This window comes from Pteronotus mesoamericanus, unplaced genomic scaffold (assembly GCF_021234165.1).
Source record: "Pteronotus mesoamericanus isolate MK-2021 breed Mesoamerican mustached bat unplaced genomic scaffold, CSHL_Meso_final scaffold_118, whole genome shotgun sequence".
Classification (NCBI taxonomy): Eukaryota; Metazoa; Chordata; class Mammalia; order Chiroptera; family Mormoopidae; genus Pteronotus; species Pteronotus mesoamericanus.
Genome location: NW_026555301.1, coordinates 9,191,654 through 9,216,718, shown reverse-complemented (window position 1 = coordinate 9,216,718; position 25,065 = coordinate 9,191,654). Strand labels below are relative to the sequence as shown.

Sequence of the window (25,065 nt, the reverse complement as noted above, 5' to 3'; positions counted from 1 at the left end):
CCCTGAGGGGGGGCCCCGCTGTCATCCCCGCACAGGGTGCGCTACTCTCGCAGACGGGATACAGGGCGGTTTGTCAGCCTTAAATCCTGCGCAGAATGATTCTTGCTCTGACAATATTTACTTCTGTGAATTGACCGAAAACACCCCGTGATTTTGCTCTTTTCTACACCTTGCGATTTTGGCCAGTCTCTAACTTATTACCAGTTAATGAGCTTCTCTGGGAATTTTCCCTTCTCAATTGATTTATTTCCACAATATGTAATCCACAGGGATGGCTAACTCGAGCATCTCATTTTCTGCAACAATAGTAGTCCTGCTGCACTTGAAGAACACAAATGAAAGGAGATTTATAAACCCTTTTAGCCTGACCACAAAGCCATTCTCCCAATCACAGACTAATAGCAGAGTTGTCGGTAGGTGTGGCCTGTTCCCTTTTCGAGAAATACCCTCAGCAGCTGAAGATATGGCACTTCTGTTTCATTAAGTACAACCCTAGTGCTTTGAGAATGTTTGCTCCTCTTTCAGGAGGAGAATAGCATGGCAGGCCCCCACAGCTATTTTCTGTACTAACTGCATGCAGAAAAATGGGCACAAAATCACCAGCGTTTTTAATTAATAGACTACATGATTTGCTAGTATATTCTTAGACGTTTAGCTGTAGCAAGTATATACAGTCCTGCAAGGTAACTGGGGGGAAAAAAACTGTTTACATGCACTCTACTGTAGAATCAAAGGAAAAAAATCATTAATTCCTGCGGCTACTTGTTGCCTTTTAAATTTTAAGGCAAAAACTAAAAATAAAAAATGTAAGATGTGAGCTTTTGACTCAAATTTTGTTAGATACCTAAAAGAAATAATAATTATTCAGTTTTGCAATCTGCTGTGTATAGGGAAAGAACCTAGTTCATGATGTGAGTAACATCTCTGCTTTCAAATGAATGTGACTTTTATTTAGGATCTAGAAAACAGGTCCTCAGTTTGAAAAGGCTCACCCACTGCAAGAACAAATGATAAAAACAACACAAACCTAGTATTCTGGTGGGATCTCTGGAGGCTAAGATAAAATGAATGGGGACGGGGAGAACAAACAAAAATAAGCAAGTTGCCTGAAAAGGGCAGCAAACCCAATCAGAAGCAGAATTCTCATCCACAGTGCTAATTTCTAGAATATGACAGCAACATTTTCAGAGATCTGAAACAGAATTATAACCCTAGAATTTCATACCTCATTACACCACTGTTTATGTGTGAGGGTAAAATAGATTTTCAGATATCCACACACACGTTTTTTTTTTTTTCTGAAAAGAAATTAATTAGAAATTATTCCAGCCAAATGCATCAGATTAAAATAACTCAAAAAGGAGAGCATTTGTGGTCTCAAGAAATAAGAGAATAAAATAAATAAGGTCTAGAGTTGTGGCAGTGCAATGTTTTAATGTGATTGTGTAGTTGAGCAGAAAAGGAAATGTGAAGCTACGTGTGTATGTGTGCGTGTGCATTCACACAAACTTAAAATTCTTTAAAAGAGAACTGGGAAATTAGATCTAAAGAATGGACTGGTGAATGGACTGGTGTTACAAGAGGAATGGACCTCTTGTAACACATGTTGAAAGACTCCTCTTTAAAGATATCTTATAGCATAATATAGCTGAAATGACAGTAAATCAAACTGTCACAGGCGGGCACAGGTAACCAGGTTCTTGGTGATCCGGACAAAAAATTGAACTGAACACACAGAGTTTATAGCAGACAGCGAGAAAAAGCAGATTTATTAAGCCACACAGAACATGGGAGCAGGCCAACTCTGAGTAGAGCAAAGCTGAGCAGAGCCTAACAGCCCTAACCTCAGGGGCTAGAGGGCTTTTTTTTCTTTTAGGGTGGGTCTCTCCTGGCTAGTTTTGGTGGGCTTTTATTGTGCATGTACAAGTAGTTATTTTATTTTAAAGTTACTGCACCTGTGGTCTCCCATGATTTCCTTGATTGACTACTGGGAAGGGGGGTCCCACAATGCTAATTTACCATAATGCTATTATAATGAAGCAGGGGTCAGGTAGCATCTTTTGCACAGGTGCATTCCTGATTCACTAGCATTCAGTGCTTTTCTAGAAATCAGGAACTACTAGTCTTAGTACAAGGTCTCCACCCTTTATTGTTGTTCTTTATCTTAGCCTTGGGGCACCTCTGCAGTTTCCTCCTTCCTATCTCCTGCCTCAGCATGGCTCACACTTTGGGGGGAAAGTGTGACATCAACAATAAAACACATACTGTTATATCAGGCTGACATTGTTTATTAGTTTTTGTGTATATTTAAATTAAACACAGAAAGGTTCCTAGTTTTGTTAGGATTTAGAATGGATTTAGCTGGAAATCTCTGAATCAGAAGCCTGATTTACAGACTGTTAAGATCTTCAAATACTTCCTTCTGCTGCCATTATGTTTAATAGCCATTTCTCTTGCTCACTGACCCCATTTACTTATTTATTCTAGCAATGTGCATTGGGGGACAGAGAACTCATAAGTTCAGGAAGGACAGACTTGCTTCAGGGCCCTTCCTTACTCTGTGCCCATTAATCTAAGGATAGAACCATCTTCCAAGACAGTATCTCCTCCAGGAGACCTGCTCAGCATCCTCCAGTGGGAATAAATGTTTACTTCCCTTGTGTCCATATTGAATTCTCTTTGCCCTTCTCATATATCACTTTGTTCCACTGTGCATGGCTTCATGAGTGCTTTTATGAGCTCTGACTTCTCCATAGGTTCATCCCAATGACCTGAGCTTTGTTTCCTCCACAGGACTAAGACCTGTGTACCCCACACTGTGCTAAGAAAACAAGAGTCTGGGAGCCAGCATGGCAATGAGGGTCTCATGGCAAGAGTAATGTGGTCCCATTTTAACTTTCAGATGGTGCATTCTTTCAGGTATCAGGTGGCTAGTAAAGACCAGGAGTGTCAGGAATAGGGTAGAGATAAGAAAAAAGTTCTGGTTAGATGGCAGCCAATTCAGAAGGGATCATGATGTTGGAACTAGAGCAGTGTAATGGGGCTGGAATGTTCTTGAAGTGACAAATAAATGCATGTGGAAGGTGGACCATGGGGAGGAATTCTCAGGTAACTGTCATATTCAGAGCATGAGTTGTATGTTTGTCAGCTTCAGCTACCGCAACAAAATGCTATACTTTGAGTGGCTTAAAAAGCAGACATTTATTTTCTCAAAATTTGGAGATTTTAAGTCCAAGATTGAGATCTAGTAGGATTGGTTTCCAATGAGGCCCCTCTTCCTGGACAAAATTCAGTCCAAAACTCATATAAGAGACTATATGCTCTCTGTAAAAGAGAGAGTGCATCCAAGTTTCATTCCATTGTTGCCTTGTGGGAACATAGGCCCAATGTTGCCAGGTCTTCTGAATTTCCAGAATAAGAAAGAAATGCCCATTTTCATTTGAAACCTACTTATTTTTAAGCATTGGCTCAAATTAATAAAATACAATCTATGTTACTGTTGCAATCCACAGGCTGCTTCTTATCTCTGATCTATCTTAAGCCACACAGACAGAAGCCCTGGGTGAATGCCAATTAAAAGCACAATTGGTAAGGCTGGGTGTGAGATCAAAATATTTATCCAAATACGTAATGCAAGCAAAGCTACATTCACCATTCTTCAAGTGAACTTTCTGCCACTGAGTTCATAGTATTCTAAATGCCATTGATTTTCCTTACACATCTTTTGTTGGCTCTGATGTAAATTCCTGTTCACCATATTCCAATTGGGAAAAGTCATCATGTGCCACCTAACTGTTCATTTCATATTAATATCCTTTTTCCAGATAATTATTCAAATTTAAAATGGCCAATTGTGGGTAGGATTTGTGGAGAGGGGGGCATTCTTTATTCAATGATTTTCTGTTGTTTATCTGTGTGTTTGGTACTTCTCTGCCAGGAATACATTTCGAAAAGGAAGAAATCTATTTGGGACAGTTAACTGCTTTTTTTTTTTAACTTGGCTGTTAGTGTACAGGGTGGGGTGAAAGAAGATTTAAAGTCATTTGTATGGAAAATAATACAAGAATAAATAATAATACAAGAATAAACTGTGTTTTGCATACTCACAACTGTAAACCTACTTTTGCTCTACCCTGTAAAACAGAATGCTGTCATGATCTTCATTTATGTCTTTAGTTTCTCTAAGAAGAAGTTCTTGGCACAATCACAAAAAAAAAAGGAAAACAGAAAAATCCTACAACAACAACAAAACTGTGAGGTTTTGAACACTTTTTTTTTCCAAATAAATGCCCCTCTTTTTTTTTACCTTAATGATAGTGCATTCAGTGACCGAGACAGCAGTTTTTGAGGTGTGTGGTAGACCTGGGCTGTGTGGATCTCTGGGACACATCCTCATCAATGTACTGCCTTTGGGCCACAGCCTGATGTATCACTGTGGCTGTTAAAGTCAATAGGAGACATGAAAATTACAGCTAAACTATAGAACAACCATCACTCAGAACTGTCAGAAATCAAGCTGAATGGAAGTTTGACAGCTACAGATATAAGAATCCACATCCATCCAGATTGGTTGAAGGGGTAGAGACACAGAGAAACAGAATTGGCCAGGTCCACAACCATGTGTGGTACGTAAAAATTAAGGAGGGATATCTTGGAAGTACGGAGTCCCAGGCCCACATCAGAATCCCCAGCCCAGGGTTCCAATGCCATAAAAATAAGTCCCCATAACTTCTGTCTGCAAAATCCAGTGGGGATTGAGTGGGTGGAAGAAACTCCTGGAGTCCTAAGCAGTTCCTCTTAAACCGCACACGGACTTACTCAGACTCACTCCCTCTAAACACTAGCACCGGGCTAGTAGCTTAAAAGACATGAGTAGCATACAGGGAGGAACCAAAGTGCCTGGAATCAAGATCAGAGCTGGGGGACAGCTTTCTCTCAGACAGTAAGGTAAGCAGAGGCCATTGTTCCTTTCCTGAGCCCTCCCCCAACATAGGCACATAGCTGGCAGGCAGGTGCAATATCTGAGACTTCATCAACCAGGCTAACACTTTTGCGCCATCTTGGAGATCCCTTGATATCCACCCTGCCCAACTTATAAGCCCACCCAAGTTGTTAATACTGAATTTTCCATATAAATGGCTGGTCTTGGCTCATGCTTCACAACTTCCCAAATTCTCTCAAACAAGCAACAGCTGGCCTCAGTGAACCCCTAGCCCCTGTACCTCTTGCTAAGTGGCCCCAGGCCCAGCACTAGCCATAGCCAGCCTAGGTTCACAGCTTGACTTCTTCTGGGAACCTCTAAGCCCAGCACAAGTAGCAGGCATCTTCAAATTGCTTCGTAGCCCATGCATGGTGGCCCTGAGCAGAACACAGTTGGGAGCTGACCTTGGCCTGTACCACCCAAGAAATCCCAGAGCCTGCCTAGTCAGTGGACAGTACAGACCACATCAGAGCACCACCACCCTGCCCCTGCACAGCTGATCTTACACAGAGAGCGGAGGTTGGTGGTCAGTGGTCACAGCCAGTCCTTTCATCTGACTGGCCTCAGTATATCCCTCTCATTGACCTACCAACAGCAATAAAGCCTCAACTATTGGACTGGCCAAAAAGCCCATTATGCTTTTCTGTACAATGGCTGTAGTAGTGCTTAGTTGTCCTTAACTTCATTCAAGACAATTTTGTTATATTGTATTGTAACAGCTGTCATATCAGCGTGCATTTAAAAAAACATCAAAATTAGTGAATTTTTGTGCAGCCATTTTAATATTGAAGATGAAAGGAAACATGCAACATTTTCAGCATATTATGCTTTATTATTTCAAGAGTGGTAAAAACGCGATTGAAACACAGAAAGAGATTTGTGCAGTGTATGGAGAAGGTGCTGTGATTGATCAAACATGTCAAAAGTGGTTTGTGAAGTTTCTTGGTGCTATTGAAATTTTGGCCAAATAACTCCTTGTGAGGCTGTCTTATAAATTGGAAGATGTTTAGTAGCACCCCGGCCTCTACTCACTAGAAGCCAATAACGAGGATAGCCAACATACTCAAAATATCCACCTCATATTCACCTGAAGTGTGCCTCTGGGACAACTTCAAGCATGCCAACATTGCTATCATGGGGGTGCCAGAAAGAGAAGATAAAGAGCAAGAAATTGGAAATCTACTTGAAAAAATGAAAGAAAACTTGCCTAATTTGGTGAAGTAAATAGACATGCAAGTCCAAGAAGCACAGAGAGTCCCAAACAAGATGGATGCAAAGAGGTTCACTCCAAGACACATCATAATAAAAATGCCAAGGGTTAAAGACAAAAAGAGAATCTTAAAAGCAGCAAGAGAAAAGAAGTTAGTTACCTACAGGGGTGTTCCCATAAGACTATCAGCTTATTTCTCAAAAGAAACTTTGTAGGCTAGAAGGGATTGGCAAGAAGTATTCAAAGTGAAGAAAAGCAAGGACTTACAGCCAAGACTGCTCTACCCAGCAAAGCTATCATTTAGAATAAAGGGGCAGATAAAGAACCTCACAAATAAACAACTAAAGGAGTTCATCATCACTAAGCAATTATTATATGAACTGCTAAAGGGACTTATTTAAGAAAAAGTAGAAGATCAAAACTGAACAATAAAATGGCAATAAACACATTTCTATCAATAACTGAATCTAAAAAACAAACTAAGCATAAAGAAGAACAGAGAAAGGATCATGGATATGGAGAACGTTTTGATGGTTGCCAGATGGGATGTTGGTATGGGGGAATGGGCAAAGAGGTGAGGGGATTAAGAAGTAAAAATTGGTAGTTATAGAATAGCCATGGGGAAGTAAAGTACAGCATAGGAAATGGAGAACCCAAAGAACTTATAGGCATGACCAATGGACATGAACAAAGGTATGGGGGTTGCCTGAGGGAATGGGAGGTACTGGGTGAGGGGGGCAAAGGGGGAAAATTGGGACAACTGTAACAGCGTAATAAATAAAATATAAATTAAAAATAAAAAGTCTGTAGAAATCCCAGATACTCTGGCTCTGCCTTAGGTTTTCTGAAGTTGCAGACGCATAACCCTTCCTCCCAGCCTTGGAAGAGGATGCAGTGTGGTTGTTGCATTTTTAGTGAAAACTTCTATATCACACTATGACATACACTATTACTACAGTTTTATAGACTTCAAGCTGCCATTGTTTACATAAAACCAGATTTCACCCCAGAAATTCAGGTTGTTCTTTGATCTGTCAAAACATCACAAGTTCAGAGCCGTCTTCAAAAGCTGCTCTGTTTGACTGTGTCTTAGTCAGCTTGGGCTGCAATAACAAAGTACCACAGACTGCATGGGTTAAACCGCAGGCATTTATTTTCTCATAGTTCTGGAGACTGGAAAGTCTAAGATTAAAGTCCATCGAGGTTTGGTGTCATTGGAGGGCTCCCTTCCTGGTCTGCAGGAGGCCACCTTCTTGTGTGTCCTCCCATAGCAGAAAGAGAGAGAGCTCTAGTCTCCAGAGCTGGTCAGGCCAATCATAATATGAGGGCCAATCATAATGAAGCTCTACCATTGTGGCCTCATTTAATTTTAATTACTTCCTTAAGACCCTGTCGCCAAGTACAGTCACATTGGGAATCAAGGCTTCAACCTGAATTTTGAGGGGACACGATTCAGAATCGGTAGCACTTGCAAACCGATTCATGTTTGTAGAGATGATTAGTACAGGCCCTGAAAGTGGTCTCAAGCTGGATGTCAGCTATTGGTGGTTAAGTGTGTCACCGGACTATATGACCATTTTATAAATAACTCTCAAAATTTGGGGATATATTTATGGCCCAGAAAAAGATGCAAAGGAGCATGGGGGTTAAGAACATGGATGGCACTGGAGTCAGACAAACTTTGTTTGAAATCCCAATATCCTCATTTGCCAGGTATGAGAATGTAGGTAGACCTTTCTGAGCTTCAGTTTCCTCATCAATAGTAACCCCGAACTCACATGCTTACTGAGAGAATTAAGTGAAATTAATTGAAATATGTGTATTAATTTACTTAACATAGAGATTAACACTCAATAAGTTGGTATGATCTCTGAATCCTATATTCAGCTAAATCAATTCTCTTTGTGATACCCTATACTCTGAATTGTAAACTAAATGGTAACATGAAGTCACACAACCTAAAAAAGCTAATCCTGTTCCAAACCCACACAATTACCCTAATTGGACCAGGATTTAAATTCAGGCAGTCTGGCTTCACTGCATAAAATTGGCAAGTGGTTGGGTGGGCAGCTGGAGCCAGTTGAAATGGTGCAGTCAAGGTATGTGAAGATGTGGACACAAGCAGATGTGGTGATGACAGGGAGGAAGGAAGGGACAGACATGGTTGTGGATGTAGGCAAAATGGAATCTAGAGAACCTGTCAACTGATGAGGTGAAGAAAAAGAAAAACATCAGGGGAGCACTGGTCAGGTAGCTCAGTTGGTTAGAGCTTCATCCCAATAGTCCAAGGTTGCAGGTTCAATCTCCACTCAGGGCACATACAAGAAGCAACCAATGAATGCATAAATAAGTGAAACAACAAATTAATGTGTTTTTCTCTCCCTTATTTTCTCTCTCTAAAATCAATTTAAAAAAATTAAATGTCAGGAAAGAGGGATATGTCAGTGAATACTCTCCACTGTGAGGTAAGATTGGGATGATATTTACCATAATGAGGAATTTAAGAGGAAGAGGCCAGTGGAGTGACATGAATTCTTTTTTGGATGTGTTGAAAGTAAGATACCCATGGGAGTTCAGTGGCATGTCCGGGAAGCAGGTGCGCGTCTGCTGTGGGGACGGTGGTCAGGGAGCTTACTGAGCTAAAGATGGACAGGAAGAAATAACACGCTGGCACCAGGTCCTAAGGCAGTGGGCAACCATCCCCAACAGAAATGTGCAGAGAGAGAAGAGAAGAGGACCTAAGGCAGAAAAACCCAGAACCCCAGCCTTTCAGGAGAATGTTGGAAGAAGAGAAGTATGAAGAATAACAAAGATAGCTGGGGAAAGCCAAGAAGGGAAGGAGTTTTGGGAAGACAGGAATCATCAGCAGTTTCAGGTGGGAGTTCAAAGACAATAAAGACTGAAAAGAAATCCATTGGGTTTCCCAGTTCATGAAACAGCAGATGCAGAAGGCTGAAGATTGTAAAGATGGAAATAGTGAAGCAATCATGGTAACTGCTCTTGGGAGGATTTTGGCTGTAAGAGGTCAAAGCTGCTCTGATCATATCTTTCAGACTGCCTAGTGAAAAGTTTGGTAGGACACAAATGGAAGTTTAGAAACTGAAATGGGGTTGCCTCCTGTTAATGAAAAGAAAGAGATGGGAGAGAAATTATAAGGTCTTTGTACTTACATGGTTACTAATGAAGCACCAGCTTATTTGACACTGGTCACATGTCTACTCTCTAAGCATTCAGGTATATAGACTCAGCCTCAATGCCTCTGCCACAAGTAACCTTCCTGTTAACAATATCATACAAATTCTTAATGTCCAATGAAATTCTTTGGTGGCAAGTAGATTTTTCAGTTAAGATCAAGAGATTTAGCAAATTCTTTAGTTAATTCAGTTAGTCTGTGGAAAGTTTCCACACACAAGATTTTCAAGGATAAGGCCTAACTACTTAGGGCCTAAACCTAATTATCAGGAAATTGTCAAAACCCCATTACAGGGAAAATCAACATGGTGGAGGAGTGAGTGGAAGTCACGCTGACCTCCCCCCAGGATCAATCTGGAATTACATCTAAATTGTGGAGAAATCACCTGGAACAAACAACTGAACAATAGCAAGAAAGGAGCCTTGCAACCTTGGACAGACAGAAGAATCAGCTTCAGCACAACCTCACTGGTAAGGAGTGCAGTAAAGACTCGAGAAGGTGGGTAGTACTCCCACGGTGACAGCACCAGAAGGATATTGAAATGGCCAGTTGTATCCCCCTGAAAAGAGCGGGGTCTGAACTTAAGTGGGGAACTCCAGCCTACAGCACCATAGCCCAAAAAGTACACAGGTAACAGCCAACTGCGAAAAGCAGCAGGGTTGCTCTCTGCCAGAGACAGGCAGCTGGAGATGCAAAGAGCCCTTTTAAAGGGACAATGCATACATTTTTATTTGCAGCGACTTACCCTGGTTTCTGGCAAAGGCAGGGGCAGAGTGGGCTAGAGATGCCTGAGGAGAGACTGGGAGAGGAGGTTTTGGGGGGAGAATTGAGGGAATAGTCTGCAGGATCCTGATGCTGGCTCATCCCCCATACAGCAGTAGCCATCTTGCTCAGGCACACCACTTCCCTAGAAGCAGCAACATGAGAGGACCCAATAACACTACAAAGTCAGGAAATCAAGACATCAATTTAAGAAGCAGAAGCAAAAAAAAAAAAAAGAAGAAGAGTCTCACAAATAATGGGAAGACAAAGAAACATTCCCTAATCACAGGGAAAGGAGGAATCCCCAGAAAGAGAACTAAATGAAATAGAGACAAGCAAACTATCAGATATTGAATTCAAAACAATGATTCTAAGGAAGCTCAATGAGTTCAGTGATCTCATAGAGAATTACAAAAAACTACAGGGAAACTATGAGGAACTTACTGCAAACTATATCAGCATGAAAAAGGACATAGAAACTACCAATAAGAGGCAAAAGGAAATGAATAATACAATTTCTGAATTGAAGAACACAGAAGGAATCAAAAGCAGGCTAAATGAAGCAGAGGAATGAATCAGCAAGTTGGAGGATAAGGTAGAATAAAGCTCCCAGAAAGAGCAAGGAAATGAGAAAAGACTCAAAAAGAATGAAGAGGCATTGAGGGAAATGCAAGACAACCTGAAACATAATAATACCCATATAATAGGGATAGCAGAAGGAGAAGAAGAGGAGCAAGTGATAGAGAACCTGTTTGAAAAGTGATGATGGAAAACCTCCATAATTTGAGGAGAGAAAAAATGACACGAGTCCAGGAAGCAGAGAGGGTCCCATTCAAGAGGAACCCAATGAAGCCCACTCCAAGGCATATTATCATTAAAATGGCAAATATCAAAGACAAAGAGAGAATGCTAAAGGCAGTAAGGGAGGAACACGTAGTAACATATAATGGAGCCCCAATACGGCTAGCAGCTGACTTCTCAGCAGAAACTCTGCAAGCCAGGAGGGAATGGCAAGAAATATTCCAAGTAATGAAAAGCAAAGGCCTGCAACCAAGACTGCTCTACCCAGCACAACTCTCAATGAAAATAGAAGGTGAAATAAGGAGTTTCCCAGACAAAAGAAGGCTAAAAGAATACACCTCCACCAAACCAGCATTGCAAGATATGTTAAAGGGACTGCTTTAAGAAGATGAAGAAGAAGAGTCTCTGAATACCCAGTTCCTTTCACAGTCACCAATACTTGATATTACCAATATTTTTAATGTTTATGAATCTGTGACAATGATGTGTTATTTTAAATGTTACCTTATTGTTTGTTGAAACTAAACCTGTTTTTATATATTTCTTGCCTATTTCTATTCTTTTTTAAAAAGCTTTAAATGACTTTTTGGTATTCCTCATCCATTTTTTGATTAAATGTTTGTAGAACTTTTTCCCTAAAAGAAAACTATTAACACTTTTTTATATGTGTTGCAAATACTTTCCTATTCTATTGTCCCTTAACTTTAACTTTTTTATATACAGGAGATTACTATATAGTCTTCAATGTTTAATATAGTCATATTGTAATATTTTACTTTATAGCTTCTGGGTTTGAATATTTAACTCAGGGTAAGAAAAATACCTTCTATCCTTTCAGGGTAGTTTGTATTTTCTCCTGAAACTTCTTAGATTTTACATGTTGATTTTTAAATCACCTGAATATTTTGTGTATAATGTGTGAAATAGGGCTCTATATTTGTTTTATTTCAAATAATAGTGATCCATGCACCTTATTTGTTGGATAAGCCTTATTTTACCCATTGATTTGAAATATCAATTTAATCATATATTACATTGTTAGATATATATGTTTGTTTCTAGAATGCTCATTTATTTCATTGATCTACTTGATTATTTCTGTGCTGGTGTCATGTTTTCATTGCTGAGACTTTATAATGGATTTTAATTTTTTAATATTTTATAATGGATTTTGATGTTTAAAAAAATAAATAAAATCAATCTTCATTGAGAAAAAAGAAAGAAGGAAGGAACTCTGACCTTTTGTGACAACATAAATGGAACTGGAGAATATTATGCTAAGTGAAATAAGCCAGTCGGTGAAAGATAAATACCATATGATCTCACCTATAAGTGGAATCTATTCAACAAAATAAACTAATGAACAAAATATACCACAGGCAAGGAAACATGCAGCAGAGTGAAAGTGACCAGAGGGGATGGGGAAGGAGGACAATGATGGAAAGAAGGGGAAGGGACTAGACAAAGAACATGTATGAATGACCCATGGGCATGGACAACAGAGTGGGAATTGACTGTGGGAGAGGGTGGCGGAGTGGGATGGGTGGAGGAGGGCAAAGAGGGAAAAATTGAGACAACTGTAATAGAATAAGCATGATTTAAAAATTTAAAAAGTAAAAAAAAAAAAGTTTTCAGACTGTCAGTGAATTTCAGGAAAATACGCAGGGGCAGCTGATGGTGATTGGGAGAACTGTATGAGGTCTCAAGGTGCCTACTTAGAAGGGGACTGAGGTGTCATTGTCCTATGTACAATGTTTCTTGCATCTTCTTGAATAAATGTTTCTATTTTTCATATTACATGGCTGACTACTTTCTGGACAGACATCATATAATACAGTATTTTTAACTATAGTCACCTTGTGGTACGTTATGTGCTCAGGGCTGACTTATTTTATAACTGGAAGTTTTGACCATCTTCACCCATTTCTCATGAACCACTCCCCCTGTGAACCCACCAGACATCTCTCTGTGCCCTCTGCTTGCTGCTCCTCTGCCTCACCTTGCTCTCTGCCCCTGCAGTGACATCCCCTACATCCCTCAATGGCCAGATCCTCCCCATATTTTATCATCTCAAGTGTCATCTCCTCTTTGAAACCTTTCATGATCCCCTCTGTTGAAGTCTCTGCTCATCTTATATGTACTTTCCTTCTAACACCTTTTTACCTTATATCATAGATATTTATAAGTTTAGCTTAAATCTATTATCAGAATATATGTTCTGTGAGAGTTGTATTCATTATGATTCATCTCTGTATTCTCCATGCCACCTGGTGGAATCTGCCATAAAATAAATTGGAAATAATTGTTGACCAAACAAATGAGAACATAGAAATCTTGCTGTGCATTTAAATTCTAAACCAGAAAGAGTACCATCTTTTTTTCCATAATTGATATATAATTCACATACCATGAAATTAACCCTTTTTTAACATATATGGTTTAGTGGTTTTTAGTGTATTCACAAAGTTATGAAATCATCACCACTATCTAATTTCAGAATGTTTTCATCATTCCATAAAGAAGCCCCTTATCAATTAGCAATCATTCCTCACCCCACCCTCCCTTCCCACACCTGACAACCACTAATCTATTCTCTGTTTTCATGGGATTGTCTATTTTGGACATTTCACATAATCATACAATATGTAGTCTTTTTGTGTAGCTTTTCTACTAAGCATGATGTTTGTATCCATGTGTAACATGTATTAGTATTTGATTTCTTTTTAAGGCCAAACAATATCCCACATTTTATCCATTTATTCAGTTGATGTACATTTGCATTGTTTCCACTTTTTAGCTATTATGAATCATGCTGCTAAGAACATTAATGTACCAGTTATTGTCTAGACATATGTTTTCATTTCTTTTGGGTATATATCTAGGAGTGGAATTCCTGGGTCATATGATCACTTTACATTTACATTTTAAGGAACTGTCAAACATTTTTCCAAAGCAGCTGAATCATATTTCCACCAGCATATATATGTGAGGGTTCCAGTTTTCCCACATCCTCATCAACATTTGTTGTTGCTTTAAAAAAATTTTTTACTATGTTTATTGATTTTTAGAAAGAGAGGAAGGGAGAGAGAGAGAGAGAGAAAGACTGATTGGTTATGTTCAATATGCACCCCCAGTCAGAGTTTAAACCCATAACCTAGGTATGCGCCCTGACCGGGAATCAAACCTTCAGCCTTTTGGTGTACAGGACAATGCTCCAACCAACTGAGCCACTCTGGCCAGGGCTATTAATTGTCGTTTTTATCACAGCCATCCTAGTGAGTGTGAAATGCAATTTACTGTGCTCTTGACTGGCATTTCCCTGGTGACTAATAATGATGAGCCTCTTTACATGTCCTGATTGGTCATTTGTATGTCTTCTTTACAGAAATGTCTATTCAAATCCTTTGTTCATTTTTTATATTGGGGTATTTGTCTTTTTATTTTTGAGTTGTAGTAATTCCTTAAATATTCCAGACACTGGAGACTTTTATTCTGAACCACATGTAACTCTGTACTTTATGTCCTGACCCACAGGATATCTGTTCAATAGTGAATGTCAAGTTTTGTCTCTACTTTTGTAATTTTAATTGTGTTGTACATGAGCAATACCAAGAGTCTTAATTTTAAGTTTCTAAATGTGGACTTTACCAACTTATACAAATTTAGGGGGAATACAAATTAAGATATCAATAGCTTGGAAACACAGTTTAATAAATTTAAATGCTAAATAACATAACCCAGTGTTCTATGATGAACATGATAATATAACAGCTAACAGCACTAACAGCAGAAGTACAGGGACATTCAGAGAGATAGAAAACAGCAAAATTAGGAAGGGGGAAGGCAAGAAATATGCTTTGTATTTTTCAGATAAGTGTTTTTGAGTTTTTATTAACTGACATGTAAGAAAAATCAAACAAAAGAAAAGGGGAAACAAACCTGCACTGTTCTACTGACAAGAAAATGAAGCTAGTGCCTGGTGGGCAGTTGGCGCCTAACGGTTTTAGAAAGAGATGTTCAAGATCGATGCTTGGGTTGGGTTTATTCCTCAAGTTAGCCACCAGGTGGTGCTGCCGCACAGGAAAGCTGGATTGTCCCTTGTGTGGCTGACAATGGGAAAAGAGCTTACTGCAATTAGTCAAATGTGTGCCAGGGACACTTGGATTCCATACTGGTAACCTGAAGGTGACTGCCACCCAAGTTTGTGTACTGTTAGAGGGAAAATTAGCATTTATTGTTTCTAGATGTGAATCATGAGTACTAGACAATGTCCTCTATTATCCTGCTTCAAAGGCAAGTTAAAGTGCTCTGTCCATTTGATGAATGCCATGCCAGTTGTGTTTGTTGGGTAGGCAAGGAAGGGGGACTGGGGGGGCCTGGGAAGCACACGGCAGCATTCTCGAGTTGGAGTTAAGTCAGCACCCATTTAGTGTGTTCTCTTTTTTCTCTTCTGGGAATATTTTTTTCTGCGGTAAAGAAAATCCAAGCTCTGGACTTGTCTGCATATGTGATTCTGTATATTCCTAGATAGGTCGTGCACCATTCTTGAGTCTGTTCTGCAAAACCATTGCCATCACCTCTGTTCCCAAGAAGGCACAATATCTTATAACAGCCACCCAGTTCCAGTTTTGTCCTACCTATGATCAGTTCTTTACCTAACAATTATTTTGAAATTAAAACTCCCTCATCAGCGCCCTGCTTCTTACCATGCTGTGGCTTCTTGCGCCCTTGGGATGAACAATAGAATCCTTAATAGAAGACACAGCCCACCTGTGTAAGTCCCTGACTCCTTGGAACAGCCCCCACCTGTCGTCAGCACTCCATAAATAGTTGGGGAGATCAGTGATAAAATCCACACAAATGAAAACTATCTACCATGCAGGTGAGATGAGGAACTGAAGGAAAATTCAGAGGTGGAGAAGTAGTTCTTATTTCTCACTAATTAATGTATTAGGGAGGGTTTTTACTGTGCCATGTTGCGGAGAAGCTTGTATGACTGTTGAAGATTATCATCACATTCATAATCATTTTCGCAACTTTGGTGCTTCGTTCTCAGCATGCACAGATTAAGGTGTAAGAGTGGCCTCCTCCTCTCAGACAGCTCTTAGTTCAGCTGAAGCCATCTTTCCAGAGGCTCAGTGGTTTCTTGGTAGAGTTGGAGAGTTAGGGCAGGGCAGTAACCCTTTCTTTGCATGAAAGGATCAAATCACAGACTAGATTAGGTGAAAATTATCACCATTGGAGCTCAGGGGCTGGACATGTAGTGGGGTGGCCTACATGCTCTCAGGGGCAGCAAGCTCCGGGTGAACTTAGCAATGACTTTACGATTTGCATGTGCAAGAAAAACATGATTAACTAGAAAGTTTTCAAAGTTTTCTTTTTATTCTATACTCAGCTTTTAAAGGAAAAGGGTGATGACAAAGAAAAGACCAAATTCCTAGCATCAAATCAACATGAAATCCACAAAGAGTCTGTCAGTTTCATACTCTGTTGTGCACCTGAAGTTTGGCATTTTTTTAAGTATAAAATGCATTTTTAATTTCTCTTCCAGTATATCCAATCTAAGAGTATCAGGGGCCAGAAAACTCACATTCTTCATATCAACAGTACTTTACCAGTAATCTTTCAGCAATAATTCCAGTTTGGGATTGGTGAGAGAATCGATACCCAGAGGTCCTTGAAACATCTGAAACTTGGAACTAGGTAGGGACCTCAGATTGAAACCAGGCCCCCACCCAGGGCCTGGTGTCAAGAGCCTTCTCACACAGTGACTGCATATCTGATGATACTAAGCAATTATTGTCAATTATTTCCGGTACAATAATGACATTGCAAATGTATTATCTTAAAAGAACCTATTATTTTTCAGATACACTGAAAGATGTATGGGTGGTATGATGTCTGCAATATACCCACCACCACCCTCTAGGCAAAATTTCGGAGGCAGAAGTTTGGTAAAAAAGGAAAGGAGTCTTTATACAAAGTAGTTTTAGAATAACAGATTTCCACATGCATTAAGCCTATCAACTAAGCCTAAACTTAGCCTATCAGCTAAGGCTGAAATCTTTAACTCTTGAGTTCCCCTATTATTCCCCCTGTTACTTTTTAATTATCTTATTTCTATGTGATTAGTTTACAAACTAAAACAACGTAAGATACAAAAGTTACATAATTTTGGAAGAATGGCAGGCTTCTGCCTCAGAGCCCATTCCCTCTCAAATACCCAAGGAAAACAACCCTGCCACCCTCTGCCAGGCCAGACCAGTGCTAGGCTGTGCCTGGAGTTTCTTCTCTCAGTTAAAATACCATCCTTTGGGAAATGCAGTCAGCTGCGGCACAGTCACTCAGGCATCCCTGAGGAAGAGCAAGAGAGCAATTCTCTGCCCTCCTGTTTAAATCTTCCACCCCATAATTCCATGCACACCAGAGGAGTTCAGCTTCTGAGCCAGTCCCATCTTGGACTGTTTACCATTGCCTTGGGTAATGATCTGATCAGATCTCTCTGTATCAGTATGCCAGGAGAAGGCAGAGAGATAGTGGAGCTGATGAAACAAGATGAGCCATGAGTTGGTGACTGCTGAAGCTGGGTGAAGGGTCCATTGGGTCCATTATATTGTTCTACTTTTGTATACTTTTGAAATTTTCCATAATACAATTGTTGTTTTTAAAAAGCCTCCTGCATGCAGACTTTTCAATATCACATGAAAGGAAACAACACTTGGGAATGCAGAGTTCTGATCATTTCTTTTGGTTTCCATAAGATCCTATAAAATCAAAGAATGATAAGATACTTTAAAAATATTTTATTTGGTTAAACAGGAATGTAAAACAATATGTTTTAGAAATACATTCAATATAGTTTAAAATATTTCCTATTATTCCTAACTTCTTTTTTTAAAAAAGTAAGTCTACCATAAAAAATTCATATGCAATAATACATTCTTTTTCCTCTATGGATTATAGATTTTAAAAGGATGATAAGAGTGTTTGTGGAAAATCCATGTCTATAAATACATTGTTTCATGATCATACTTTAGGATATAGAAAACAGAACAGATTAAACACGAATAAAAGAGAAGCAGCTGAGTGTCCGGAGTTTTCACATTGGTGCTAACAGGCACAACATAGAGCTAGACTAGCCGCAGCCCTATATGAGCTTCATGGTTATCAGGAGAATGATGATGTTGTGGTCTAGCCAGGACCCTACCCCTCCTCAGGACACTGGTTTTAAGTTCCAAAGGGAATACCACCTGTCCCTAAGAGGAGGCTGTATGTAGAATTTTTCTTTCATTTACTCAGTAAGCATTGATCTGACAGGCATAGTAAGAAAGAGTCTTTGGAGGGTTTTATTCTAGTAGAGAGACCAGGCTTCACAAAGAACCACAGATATGGGGGAGGTAAATAAAGAACCAGTGGAACTTTGATGAGGCCAGTAGCTGAAAGACAGCATCCCCTTCAGGCAGGAGTCACTGAATTGGGGCTAGGATTTCAAAACGACTTGCACTGATGTGCAGAGATGCCAGAGGAAAGCACTCCAGATAAGGGAGAAGGCTGAACCCAAGTGCGAAATGGGAAGATGTCAGGCCAATGTGAGCATCCACAGACACTTAACAAAGTACTAATGGGTGGTATTAATAAGAGGGCGAGGTTAAATGGAGTAAATTTCAATTATACTTGTTTATTTAAATTGTCCTTGGACCCTTTAACTAAAAAAAAAAAAAATACATATTGATTGTAAAAAGTTCAGAGAACTCAGGAGGACAGAAAACAAAAGTGAAAGCCTTCTCTTCTCTGGTCCCAGCAGTTTTATCAGGTGCCCTTCAGACCCTTCTTCTATTCACAGACAAGCATCTATGACCACAGATAACAGCAGACCAGTAGAGTAGTACTGTCTGTGTTGCTCTGCAGACTACTGGGGACTGAACCTCACTTGCCAGTACACCTCTAAAACTAGTATATTTTCTTTTTTTTTAAATTGATTTGAGAGAGAGAAACCGATTTATTGTTCCACTTACTTATGCATTCATTGGTTGTTTCTTGTATGTGCAGGGATTAAACCTGCAACCTTGGTATTGGGATTATGCTCTAACCAACTGAGCTACCCAGCCAGGGGTAGTATATTTTCTTTCCATGGAGGGATATTTGTTTTTATTATTAAGGATACTTCTCTGTGGCTTTATTTCTATTTAGTGTAGAGGTATTGGTTTTATTTTTAACTAACTGGGAAGTTATAGATAATAAAGGCAATGTCATGAATAAGGATTAAATACGGCACCATGAACCTTTACAATGCCTTCATACAGCATTTGTTTGAAAAATGTGTGCACCAAGAGTTTTGCAACCCGAATTTACAGAAGGTGCTTCGTCTGTGTCTGAGGGTAGGTTTAGCCATGTTATGTTAGAAGCTGCTAGCGCTGATAACAGCCTCCTTCAGTGCATGAAGTGCATACTTAATGATAGTTTTCCCATGTCACCTGCAGGGTGAAAAATTCCCAGTTTTATTAAAAAAGAGATATGACAACTCAATGCTGTGTGGTGGTGACTTGCTCCTAGAAGAAAGATGAGGGAGATGGCTGTAAGGGCCATCATTGCTTTTATTGACTGGATTGGTTAATAGAACTGTAGCAATATTTGTGGTTACATAAGAGAATCTCATTCATAGGAAACATATTGAAAAGGACATAATATCTGCAACTTACTATCAAATGGTTTAGAAAAAGATGTGTAAATATGAAAACATAGATACAAATAACAAGAGTCTATAATAAAGAAATGTAGCAAAATTTCAACAATTAGGATATCTGGGTAAAGGGTATATGGAAAATTTTTATACTATTCTTACAGCTTTTCTGTAAATTCAAAATTATTTCAAAATTAAAAATTTAAAAACATATAGATGAATACTTATCTGGTAACTATATAATTAATTTGTTGTATGTGTTTTAATCATCTTTATAAAAGAAAAATAGCTTGCTTCTTTGCAACAATGACCCACAAGTGCTTTATGTTATGTTCATTGTTTTCTAATCAAATTCTATTAATTTTGAGCCATTTTTTATTCTCCCCCTCCCCAACCCAAGTTCTGGCAAGTTTTACAGAATGTTTCTCTCTCTCATTCTTCTTTTTAATATCTATTATCCACCACCTTGGCCAGGTTTCCAGCTCTCTGTACTGCCCACGTGCCCCTTTCCCCATCTTTCCAGTCCACAGGTTAACCTTCCTTCTGAAAGCCTGGTGGGTGTAGGATCACAGCCTGCTCAGAACTGACAGCATGTCTGGGCTGCCAAATACAGTTGTGCAGGTTTTCAGCTGCACAGACACCTGACCAAATTGTGGCGGGGACTGAAATCCAGCTGGCTCAGCTTCCCAATCCATGGGCCCAGCACAGAGACACATCAGCCCAGAGGAAGGGTGCTGTCTGGGTCAGGATCCTCGCAGGAAATAAATCACCCATCCAAACTGTGTGATTTAAAAATGCAGAAGCAGGTATTATTTATGAAGGTGTGGGGAGGGTTAAGGAAACCAATAAGGGATGGTGCCACACTCCAGGGCTGGCCGCAGCAGGAAGCCATTGCAACCCTAGGCCTCAAGGGCAGGAGGCAGGAGCCAAGTTACTAGAGCCAAGCAAAGAGCCTCTGGACCTGTGTCCTTCAATGAAGGATGAAGCCAGGGTCAGATATTCTGGCATGGAGGGGCCTGTGGGGCATACCCTGGCCTCTACCCCCATCCTTCCATTCCCTCTGTATTCATGGGAGCCTGGGCTAGAAAGGCCATCCTCCTGGCCACAAGGGGTAGAGGTCCAAAAGAATAACCTGGCACCTCAGCACTCAACGATAAAGGCCTGGCTCACACTTAGTATTTGAATATCTTAAACTTCCCGCAGACCCAGCTTTCCAGCTACCAAGCTGCTAGCTGTGGAGTCACTGCTCTCCAAGTGGAGGAATTAGATGAAAATGGTGCCCAGGCTTCCTCCAAGTTTTCTCCCTCCTGACAAGCTTTGGGCCTAAGCATAGCCCCAACCCAGGTACCCCTATATCTGGGCTTCTGAGGCCTGGCTGCCTGTAATATGTGTTGTCATATCTGCTGTGGGCAGTTACGTCTTCCTTGGGCCTGGATTCCAGTCTCCCCAAGGGGAAGGATGGTATTTGGAAGGTCTGGCCTCCCGCAGGCAAAGCCCAGCATGGCGCCATCCACTGCCCAGGTGATGGGCATTGCCTGGCCTTCCCACCTCCTAGCCTCAGTCCTTTCCCCTTGTACCACTGATTCAGCAGGGAATCAGAGACAGCTCTTTCCAGGCCTAAGCAGAAACTGTGTGGTAGGAGTCCTTCCGCAACTGCATGGCTCAAGGGGCACTAATAATCACAGTGGGGAGGATAGTTAGACGGCTCTTAGCTGCCCATCACTTAGCTGCTCTTAGTTTCTGCACCACGGGTACCACTAAGGTACAGGAACACAACATTGTGAATGAGCAGACTGAACACAAGCACGTGGCCTGGAGAGAGCTCAGCTAAATCCTAGATGCCCAGGCACTTGATTTCTAATGCGCTTGCAGACCTTGTGCAGAGCAGTGAACCCCAGTGGTGCTGTTTTAATTGTTTACCCTTTTGTTTAGACATAATTTCAAACTTAGAAAAGTTTCAAGAATGAGAAGAATACAAAGAACTCCTTGATACCCATCACCCAGGTTCATCTCTTATTAGCATTTCCCCTATTTGCCTTGTTGTTTGCATTCTCTCTGCAGGTAGAAGGTATAGATACAGATAGAAGATTTTTTTCTTAATCATTTGAGGGTTAGTTATGGACATCATGGCCCCTGAAAGAATTCTTAAGAATAGGGATATTCTGTTACATAAATAACCAAAGCACAGTTAGCTTCAGTAAGTTTAACATTGATACAGTAAATATCTTAATTTACCATCTGTATTCCAATTTCATCAGCTGACCCAGTTCTTTTTAGCAATTTTTTTGCCCTCCAGCTTAGGATCCAGTCTAGAATCTGGTACCTCTTCAGTTTCCCTTAACCTAGAATATTTCTGCAGTCTTTTGTTTATTTTTCTAACAGTGCCACTTTTTGAAGAATAGTTCTCACCCCGCTCTTTTTTTTTTTTTTATGTTAGGTTTGCCTGATGTTTTGTCCTGAAGTTCAGGTTGTGCCTCCCTGGCCAAAATACTACATGTGTGTCTTTCTCCGGGTTGGCATCTGACAGCAGATGATGTCCAGCCCCTCCCCCTTTGATGGTGTTCATTTTGATTAGCCAAATTTTTGTCTAATTCCTTCACTTTGTGGTTATTATTTTTTTTACTTTGCAACTAATAAGCTGTCAGCAGGGAGACCATGCAGCTGGCCTGTTCCTTATGAAAATACTCTCCTAGCTTTAGGCCCCATTGCTGAATCTTACCTGACCCAAAGTTCACTATGCAGGTTGCAAATGCTCTTTCTCTCTTTGCAGGATTCCTTCCCACATGCGTTTGTTGCCAGGTGGCAGGTGCCCTCCCTTCTCCCCCATTTATTTATTTACCTATTTGTAATTGGCAGGGCATATGATATTCCTATATTTTTCAGTGGTGTAGAATTAATTACCATATTTAAATGTTTTTGTGCTCAAATTATCCCATATTTGGCTAAATGAGAGCCCCTTCAGTCTGGCTCTTGTATTCTTGTTACATTCCCCCAACATTTTTAAAACACTTTCTTACTTTCTGACATAACAAAGTTCCAGGTTTATCTTGTAGCTACCCTGGCCCCACCCTGGAGTCAGCCATTTCTCTGAGGAGCCCTGGTTCCCTTTGGCATAGAATAACGTCAAAGACCAAGATCTGGGTACTAGCTATTTTCTCTGCTACTGGAGAGAACTTTCAACAGAGAGAACTAAGAAATATATGCACTTATATAGATACACATGCATACAAATGTACATACATGTGTACACACGATTATGAGTATATACATACATATTTTAGAAATTCATGAGTTTATGCCAGTCCCTACGATTCCAGTCCACCCCTATAGGATTTTTCTTGCTTTCTGTATTTGCGTGTCCCTTCGTCCTCTCTAAAAATCCTGGCTCTAATACATCTAAGATGGTTTAGGATTTGTCTGCAATCAGAGAATCCCTACTGAACATTAATCTTGATATTGTCTATTTAAATCCCTCAAATGGTTCCTAGTTAATGACAAATATAAACAAACTATGTAATGGCAGATGTAGCCAAATATTGGGCTCTCTGTCCCTTGTTCTTTGTCAAGCAGCCTTGCAAGTTTTAGGAAGAACCATTCCAACTTTGATAAAGGTACATAGTTCTCACTTGTGATAAAAATTTCAGTTTCTGTTTAATTTCATATACAATTTGACATTCTACTTATTATAAAGAATACTGTTGCTTTAAACTCTAAGCCATATTCTAGAAGAAACCAGTTGCTAAGGCAACTGTGCAAAGAGTTAACTAATTCATCAGTCATCATATGCAGATTAATATGCCTAACTGAGTTAGAAAAGAGGTGGGCTTGTTTGATTTTTCCTTTTGAAATTAGTGGAAGAGAGAATAGTGTGATTTTTTTAAATCTGTAAGAGCCTTAGGACTTCTTCTGGAAAGGGCCCGGGCTTTGAGATCAGACACACTCCACCCTTTTTAGGCCTCTGTGCAACCTTCAGATCAACAGCCTCATCTGCAAAATATGGATAATAATGTACATCTTGAGCTGTGGTGATGATCAATGAGATGCTGGAAATTAAGACCTTTTGGTGTCTTATAATTAAGATGAAGGGTGAGTTAAAAGGTTGGCATAAATTTCTCTAGGAAAGGAAACAATATTTTTTTTCACTTCTGTAAGTGACCACACATACACATACACACACTCACACCTCTCTATGTGTTCCTACTGTTGTTTCTATAGAACTCAGAGGACTTGATTGCATTTGTTTAATTGCTTGTCTGCCCCTCTCTACTAGACTGCTAAACTGCTTGAGATAAGGAACAATGTCTAATTCATTCTTGTAATCTCAAGACTCTCTAAGGAAGAGGGGATATTCAAAAAATGCTTTCATGGTGAGTGAATGAATGAAAAAGCACTGATTTGAAAACATCCTTAGATCATTTTGTCCCTTGGGCTTTACATCACCACCTGCTGGTAGGAACCTACATTGCAGTAAGTGTATTTGGGGTTTTGGGGTTTTTTTTAAGATTTTATTTATTTTCAGAGAGGAGAAGGGAGGGAGAAAGAGAGGGAGAGAAATGTCAATGTGAGACAGACATCCATCAGTTGCCTCTTGCTTGCCCCAACTGGGGACCTTGCCCGCAACCCAGGCATGTGCCCGAAGAGGTTATCTAACCGGTGACCTTTCGGTTACACAGGCCAGTGCTCAATACACTGAGCCACACCAGCCAGGGCTGCAGTACATGTTTCTAAACAAGGAATTAGAAGTCACTTAACTACTCAAGAGTCAAAACAAATATCCAGAAACCACAAGAAAGAGAGATTTCTCTCTTGTGCTATTGTCATGATGAATTTTTCTTGTTTGTATTATGCTAAATATGCAAAACAATTTACCATTTTAACCATTTTTAAGTATATAGTTCTTTGGCATTAAGTACATTCACACTGTTGTGCAACCATTGCCTCCATCCATCCACAGAACTTGTTCCTCTCCCAAACAGAAACTCAGTATGAAACACTAACTCCTCATTCCCTCCTACCCACAGCCGCTGGAAACCACCATTCTACTTTCTGTCTCTATGAATTTAACTGTTCTAGGTCCCTCATAGAAGTGGAATCATACAATATTTGTCCTTCTGTAACTATCTTATTTCACTTAGCATAATGTCTTAAAGTTCATCCATGTTGTAGCATGAATCAGAATTTCCTTCCTTTTTAGCGCATTTCATCTTGGGTTGTGCAGTGGCATGGTAGTGGTGTGTTCTCAGGGGTGAGGGAACATGGTGGCCACTGCCACATGCAATCACAAAATCTAGTAACAGACAGCAGATGGATGGACTAGACTAGACTGAAGACAGACAAACAATGGGAGCCTAAGGAATACAGGGTGGTGCTCAGGCTTTATTTCAATAGGTCATTATCTCTGTCAATACAGTGGCCAAACCACATGGAAGGCTTGATTG

General features: G+C 40.0%; 1 protein-coding gene across 1 annotated transcript in view; it reads left to right on the top strand.

The window, feature by feature from the left end:
- The window catches only part of GNAL (G protein subunit alpha L), a 159,987-nt gene that overhangs the window by 653 nt on the left and 134,269 nt on the right, over nt 1-25,065 (top strand). The window lies entirely within an intron of this gene.